Source organism: Microtus ochrogaster, chromosome 1, assembly GCF_000317375.1.
Source record: "Microtus ochrogaster isolate Prairie Vole_2 chromosome 1, MicOch1.0, whole genome shotgun sequence".
Taxonomy (NCBI): Eukaryota; Metazoa; Chordata; class Mammalia; order Rodentia; family Cricetidae; genus Microtus; species Microtus ochrogaster.
In genome coordinates this window covers 57,534,392-57,543,045 of record NC_022009.1, presented here as the reverse complement: position 1 = coordinate 57,543,045, position 8,654 = coordinate 57,534,392, and positions in this window count along the sequence as shown.

Here is an 8,654-nt window from a genome sequence, read left to right as displayed (position 1 = left end):
TTACATTGGGTTACACTTTTCTTTCTTTTGTCCTTTCCTCGCTTCTCCTTTGGAACATTACTGTGGACTCATGCCTTATTTGTGTGTGTGTGTGTGTGTGTGTGTGTGTACGTGTATGCGTGTACATGTGTGTGTACACGTGTGTGTGTGTGGTGTGCATGCATATATGTGTGCTGGTGTGTGGGCATGGAGGCAGAAGGGGCTGGATGTTCTCTGTTACTCTGTCTTATTCCTCTCGAGGCAAGGTCTCTCACTGAGCCTGGAGCTCACATCAGTGTTCCCTCCAGAATGGAGATCTTCCCGTGGGGACACTTAGTCCTGGAGTTACAGCCATGATCAGGACCACAGCTAGCTTGTCATGTGGAGGTTGGGATCTGAACTCTAATCCTTATATTTTTCCAGCAAATACTCTTACCATGGAGCCATCTTCATAGTCCCAACCCTTTAAGATGTATTTATTTTGTTTTATATGTATGAAGCTTCGTCCTCATATATGTCTATGCATCACGTGTGTGCCTGGTGTCTGTGGAGGTCAGAAGAGAGGGCTAAATACCCTGGAACTGGAGCTTTGGAAGGCTGTGAGCCACCGTGGGAATGTTGGGAATAGAACCCGAGTTCTCTGCGGGAGCAGCAAATGCTTTAAATGACCGAGTCATCTCTCCACCTTTTGCCCAGGCTGTCCTGGAATTCACCAAATAGCTCAGGCTGACCATGACAGTAATCTTCTTGTCTCAGCGTCTTGAGTGTTGGTATTCCATGTATTACCTTTTACTTAATGTGTTATAACTTATTTATGTTATCATTCATTTTCATAATGTAGTTGTGGTTGATAAGAACACATTTGCTAAGGAATCTTGCTTCTTCTTAGGGGATAGTTGTGTGTGGGATACAATACTTGTTAATCATAGTGAGAACCTTTGGAACCAGTTTTTAATAGCATCCCTTGTGTGTTCATGAAGGGTTTGTAAAATTAGAGCCTAGCCCTTTAAGAGTTCAATCATGAGTTTAGCAAGCATTTGATTGGCTTTCATTATAACACATACTTAGTAACTATTGATGAGTGGACTTGAACTGTGACGTTTGCTTGGCCTGGCAGAGAGAGCTCCTTAACCCTCCTGAGTTTGCTCTGGCTATGCTAGGTGGAGTGACTTGGATCACCCTTATGTTTTATCTTCATTTTTAGTCAGCAACTCCTAGTGTTGAAGAAATCCAGATTTCTACTCCTGACTTCCCTGTAAGTGCCTATGGCTGTTTTCCTAGGAAGCAATTCTGTGAGGGTCCAACTTCTCCCGAGGTTCTTGGAGCATCCCTTCGGACTTGGAGAGGGCTGAGACAACTCACTTTCAAAGGAATGCCCGAGAACGTGCCCCTTTGTCTACAGTGACAGCTAGCTCAGGAATTCCTTTCCTTACAAAGGAAGAGAGAATCCAGTCTAAATGAAACTAGGAACACAGAGTTCAGAGCTCTTGAGAATCTCGTACGTTTAATATCTATTCTGAAGAACGAGGATTCAGTCACAACCAACCACTCATTGAGGATCTGTTTGCGGTAGGAGTGTAATTGGATTTTTTATATAACAGTTCATTTTGGGTGGGTGTGGGGATAGGAAGGTGGTTACAAAGTAACAAACAAAATGGAAGTGATGAGACCTTTGATTTCTTTTGTAATTTTGTTTCATTTTCTTGTTTCTGGATCCCTAGGAATACTGGCAACAACCCTTTATGTGCCACAGCGGTCTTATAAAACAAGGCATGATCCTCAACTACTTTTGTCGCGAATAATCCATTGAAACCAAGCATATTCTTCAGTGTTCCCGCAGAGGTCGCATCCTTATGCGTCTCTTTGAGTTTGTGGGATGCATATGGCCTGCCTCTTCTATACAAGAAATATTTTCATTTTAGAATTCAACTTTTATAACCTTTGGCAACGCCTAGTATCAATGGCTCTTTGTTGTTGGTGGGTTTTTTTTCTTCTAAAAAGTGAAACTGTAAGCTATCCCCAAGGATATGCAGGGCGTTGCTATGGCAACAGAATCTGCCTCCCAGCACCACAAGAGAAGCCATGAATAAAAGATGGTGCTCTATGGACAACAGAATAGAAGAGGTTGTTTCGATCCTTCTAATACCTGAAATTTGCTGTTATTTTGTTAAATGCAAAATAAAAATCTTGGGGGAAAGGCACAGTTCACTAAGAGGATGGATTTCTGTATTGTACTTCAGATGTCACAGAGGGAAATCACATGCTTTCTGAATAGAGTTAGCACATGTGAGGAGTCCAGAGAAGGCCCACAGTATTTATTTGATTTATATATTTTTCCGTTTAATTTTATACTTCAAATGAGAGGACTAAAGACAAATGTGTGAGTCCGGAATACAAAGGATGGGAATTTTATTCTGATCCAAAATAGACTTCTGGTTCCATATCTAGGCATAAACACATACTACTTTAAAGGTTGGACAAAACAAAGTCTGCTATTTCAGCTGGCTTTGTATGTCCTGAATCTAGGTATTTCAGACATAACCAGTTGGTCACTGAGGTCTCATCCTACTGGCTTCATGGTAAAAAAAAAAAAAAAATCTCACTTTATCTTAAATGCTTATTTCCTTAATAGCCAGAGCTAATTTAATTATTGCCAAAAGCTTTGGCTATTGGAGCCAAATTGTTCTGGGCTGAATTCTTACATCAAAGCTCTAACCTCCAGTGTGACTGTACTTGGACATAAGGCCTGCATAAAGTACTAAGTTTAAACATTACGATCCAATAAGATTTGTGTTCTTAGTTAGATCACCTGAGCAAATTGGGAGAGTGGAGGGCAGTGGGGAGGGTAGGAGGGGAGTGTGTGTGTGGCTGCAGATTTGTGTCCTTAGAAGAGCGTTTCTGTTGGTGTACTAGCTGATGGAGAAGTTGGGGTACCAGAGCTGAGAAACACATGGAAAGCTTAGCTGTAGGTTACCGGGATAGTGCAGAACTGGGACTGAGCGGCGAGCCCTCCCTCGATCACGAGCATCACCAGATCCCAGGAGAACTGTTCCTGAACCTGTGGGCGCCTCTCCCCACACATTATTGGATGTGGCTTTCTCTGTTTACTGTAGGGAACCCCCACGCACTGAGAATGCATGGAGGAGACCATCCTTTACACAGGGGGTCGTTGCTAGAGACCGAACAGGCTGCCTCCTGTCCACAGACTTCCTGAACTGCGAGGAAATATATTTTCATGATTTTTTTTTCATGGAAGCCTGACCTGGCAAATGTGGGAATAAAAATAAGTAGTATGATTACCCTCTCGATTTTCTTGTGGAGACAAAGGAGAGCTCTCTTTGCAGGTAGACAGGCATTCACACCCCTATCAACTCCTCTATGAGTTTTGCTATTGTCATCTTGGTGTCTTGGCAGAACTGGGACTCTAAAGGTTACTTACTCAGCTATAAAAACCTGCTTATAAAAGGTATTTGCCATGTAAGAGTTTAACACATGATAGTGGTTTGCTTTTGAGCTTTGATGGAATAGACACCATTTGGGGAGAATGGCTTCGTAGACTGTTGAGTAGTAACATAAGAAGACATCTTGGCCTGAACGGATGGTGCAATGCTTCCCAGTGTTTGCCATCCTTGCAGATGCTTTGGGTTCAATTCCCAGCACCCACACAGTGGCTCACAACCACTTGTAACTACAGTTCTAGGGGGTCTGAAAATCCTCTTTTGGCCTCTAAGGACACTAGGCACATGGGACACATGCAGGCAAGCAGGAAAACTCTCTTAAACATAAAATGAAGCCGGGTGATAGAGGCATACACCTTTAATCCCAGCACTTGGGAGGCAGAGCTAGGCAGATGTCTGTGAGTTCGAGGCCAGTTTGATCTACAAGAGTTCCAGGACAGCCAGGGCTGTTACACAGAGAAACCCTGTCTTGAAAAACCAAAACAACAACAACAACAACAAAAACAACAACAACAAACCCCCAAATTAAAATGAATTAATTACCTTTTAAAAAATAATTTTTACTTTTGTTTATATGTAAGCCTTGGGTGTTTTTCCTGCATGTGTATCTGTGCACCTGTGTGGAGGTCAGAGGAGTGTATCAGATCTCTTGCAACTGGAGTCATTGGTGGTTGAGAGATTCATGGGACTCAAAGTCAGGTGCCCTGGAAGAGCAACAGCTGCTCTTAACCACTGAGCCATCTCTCCAGCCCAATAATGCGTTAATGGACAGACTTCGGAAAACCATTGCTAAGACTTCAAGATCATTTTTATTCTTTTTGTTGCTACTGGGGTCCTCATGAATGCTAGCCAAGTGCTCTACCACTGAACTACTCCTCTCAGAGGTGAATGTTTCTTATTCTCATTAAGAGTTTTATTCTCCTTGAATTCCTTCTACAACTTAAAGCCTCCAGGGATTTCCTGGTAAGAAATATATTTAGTCTGGCTCATTATATGACTTGGCTTTGCTCCTCTTTCCAAAAAACTAAGTATTTAATCTATCGTGGTCACGATCATCATTACTGTTATTGTGTGTCTGTGTAGGTCAGAAGACAATGCCATTGGGTCAGTTCTCTTTTTATACCTTCAGATGGAGTCCAGGGGTTAAGTTCGGCCCATCAGGTTTGCACAGCTGGCGCTCTTATCTGCTGAGCCATTCTGTGACAAGATGGCAGTCCTCTGTCTGCTTTTAGAACTATGCTAATAATGCCAGATGAGAACACTGGTGGGGACATGGGTAATTTTTCCTTTCTTTTTTAAATTTTATATAATAAGCACTCATCACTTTAATAATGGAAAAATAATAAAGTTAAGAAATACTAGGTATTAGAGGAACTTATAAAAATCCTGTCTTTCAATGAGAATTTGAGGTGGTCTGAATAAAATATATTTGTACTACCAGAAAGCTGGGCAGGCCAGGAATTAGCACTGTAAAAGTATCAAAAGAGGAAGGAATTAGATGCTCTAATGATGAGATCTAATATAGTTAGGTAACTGAGCAGTAAATTTAACACTGAACCTTACAGTCAGGAAAAGGAATCGTGGATTAGAAAATTCTCGTTATCTGATCAAAAGGAAGGACAGCAGCGCTTTCTGAGAGGGCAGATTTTCCTTGGCAGATGCCCTAGAGGAAGGTACCACAGCAGCACATAAGAGAGTGTTTTATATACTTCTAACACAGAGAAAATGCCTGGGACCCAGAAACCCTTGGCAATGATGCAAACCATTGGTCACTTGTCCCGGGTAGCTAGTTTCCGCTCTTTTGATGGCCACCCACCTTCCCCAATAGAATTGCTTCTCTTCTCATGTAGCACCGAGTTTATGAGCGTTCACAGCTATGGTGCAGTTTTGACCAGTGCTAAGTCAACCAGAGAATAGACCTGAAAGTTTCCTAAGGGGGAAAAATCCATTTTTCTATTGGACAATGGTAATGTAGTAATATTTTATCAGCCAATGGAAACCTTTGTTCTGCACTACTTGAGAAAAATAAGAGAGCAGCTTAAACGTGTGCAGAAACAGAGAACAGACAGGAAATTGGTACCTCCTGGGTCACCAGAAACTGCTATAGCCGTGGTTCTTAAACCTGTGGGCGTCTTAAACCTGTGGGCGAAGACCCTGAAAGACCCTCTCACAGGGGTCTCCTGAGACCATAGAAAAACACAGAGAAACAGCAGTAAAATTACAGCTATGGAGTAGCAAGAAAAACAGTCTTATGGTCGGGGGTCACCACAGCATGGGGAACTGTGTTAAAGGGTTGTAGCATTGAGAAGGTTGAGAACCACTGTGCTATGGTTTCGGAAGTGCATTTGCCCACTCCTAACGAGTTCTGGCATTCCCCTCACAGACATGCCACAAGCCAACCTGATTTAGATAATTCCTTATTGAGACTCTCTTCCCAGGTGAGTCTAGACTGTGTCACATTGACAATTAAAGCTATTTGTCACAAATACCAAATGGAATTTAATCTAAGAATTTTTCTTTCTTTATAATTTTCTTCCTTCCTTCTCCCCTCCCTCCCTCCCTCTGTCCCTCCATCCTATCCCTTTCCTTCCTTCCTTCCTTCCTTCCTTCCTTCCTTCCTTCCTTCCTTTACATATTAATCCCAGTTCTCCCTCCCTCCTCTCCTCCCACTCCTCCCTCACCCCCATCTTCTCCTCAGAGAGGTTAATTAAGGTCTCCCCCGAGAAGTCTGTGTTTGAGGCAGGACCAAGGCCCTCCCCACTATAGCTGAGCAAGGTCTCTCTCCATAGAGAACAGGCTTCACAGAGTCAGTTCATGCATTAGAGTTAGATCCTGGTCCCACTGCCAGTGGCCCCATATACTGTCCAAGCCACACCATTGCCACCTGTATTCAGGGGGCCCAGTTCAGTCCTGTGCAGGTTCCCCAGTTGTCAGTCTAGAGTCAGTGATCCTCCACTAGCTCAGGTCAGCTGATTCTGCGGGTTTCCTCATCATGGTCTTGACCCCTTTGTTCATATAATCGCTTGTCTCTCTCTTTGCCTGAAGCTCAGTCCAGTGGTTAGTGGTGGATCTCTGCATCTGCTTCCATCTGTTTCTGGAGAAGCTTCTCAGGGGGCTATGGACGAAGGCTGGTTATCCTTTGCTTTATGTCTGGTATCTACTTGTGAGTGAGTACATACTATGTTTGGGCCTGGATTACCTCCTAGTTGCGTTCATTTGTCTGCAGATTTAAAGATGTCAGTTTTTTAAAACCACTGACTAGTACTCCATTGTGTAAATATACCACATTTTCCTTATCCATTCTTCAGTTGAGGGGCATCTAGGTTGTTTCCAGGTTCTGGCTGTTACAAATAATGCTGCTATGAACACAGTTGAGCAGGTACCCTTGTGGTACGATTGTGCCTCTTTTGAGTATATGCCCAATGGCGGTATTTAAACATTTTTTTTATTGCACCATATAATTTATATAACACAAACTCTAAGATTTTTATGATTTTTATTAGTATATTCATAGCCTGCAACCATCACCAATGATTCAAAGAAGCAGTCCATGTCTTAATATTTATTTATGGTCTTTTAGGCCATCATACAGAATTTTATTGTGGCATCATCTTACATGTGTACCATTAGATTTTGTTTCTTTGTTCCTTTCCCCACTTCCTTCTCCTATGTCTCCTGCCCTCCTCTGATGGGCACTCAAAATTCTTCCTGCTTTCAAGTCACATGTACCCCATTATCCAGTTCTCCCCGCTGCCTTAAGATCTCCTCCCGTCTCTGTCTCTCGTGAGCTCCTTTTCAGCCTGCTTCCCTCCCGCGTACACAGCTGCATATATAAGTCTAGCTCACCTGAGAGGATGCACATCACATCTGCCTTCCGCAGCTAGCATAGTTTGCTCAACGACTTCCAGTTGTATCCATTTCCTTGCAAACGTCATGTTTCATTATTCTTTAGAGCTGACTACAATCCATTGTTTGCAGGCACCTCCTTTCCTCCACCCATTTATCAAGTCGCGTTTCATTTCCTCGCTATTGTGAACAGGCAACAGTCAGCATGTATGTACTAGCGTCTCTGTGCTCTGTTGACTTCGTCCTTTTCAGGTATATAAATAACCAAGCGTCACATGGTACTTCTATTCTCAGTTTTGTGAAAAACTTCTGTGCCCATTTCTACAGTGGTCACACTATTTACATAATCACCAGCAGTGAGTAAGCACTTTCTCTTTTCCTGCAGATCTGACAGCATTTATTGCCTTCTGTTTGCTTGATGACAGCCATTAACTGGGGTGAGATAGCGCCATAAAGCACATTTATTTATTTATTTATTTATTTATTTATTTACTTATTTATTTATAACATTTATTGATTCTTTGTGGGCTTCATATCGTGTGGTCTGATCCAACTTATCTCCCAACCCCTCGCAGCCACCCTCTGCCCTTGCTACCTCCCCACAAAACCAAACCACATTTTAAAGCAAGCCCCCAAACCAAACAAAACAAAGAAACAAAACAGAAACCAAACCAAACCAACCAACCAAACAAACAAACAAAAAACAAAAACAAAAAGAGAGAGAGAGAGAGAGAGAGAGAGAGAGAGAGAGAGAGAGAGAGAGAAGACTCTTCTCGTGTGGCCTGTTGAGTCACAATTTACCCTTTAGCCCATACTTTACTTGTTGCCACGAGTCATTGGTCTGGCTTGAGACTCTGGCTTCTGCTCCACCACTGATAATGGGCTCTCTCTGGGGCTCCTCTCGGATGTCCTGTTGTCCTTCTGTCTTGGATCTGTAAGTTCCTCCACTTAACATGCTCCAACAGTTCAGAGATGAGGTGGATGTTAGGGAGGGCCAACTCATAGCCCTGGTTCTGGGCCTGGGTGGTAGATGGGTTGATCAACCTGCCAGCTTTTCCTCATCATCACTACCCAGGCAAGCTCAATCACCCAATGTATCCAGTAGTGAGAAGGATCTGCAGATCCAGGTCACCCATACTCGCATCGGGACCAGATCTACTGTTTTGCCCAGGTGAGGTGTAGGCTCTGCTATCCTGATTGCTGTGGGGGACACATGAGAGGTGCAGGGTCAGCTCTCCTGTGTGCTGCAGCTAGCGAGGAGCAGGGCTAGTTCTCTTACTCTTGTGACCCTGGGGCTCTCTTGCCTGGCACAGGTAGCAAGGGGCAGAGGGGGGAGCGTTGTGGAATATTTAACGATGTAAAGATGTGTTA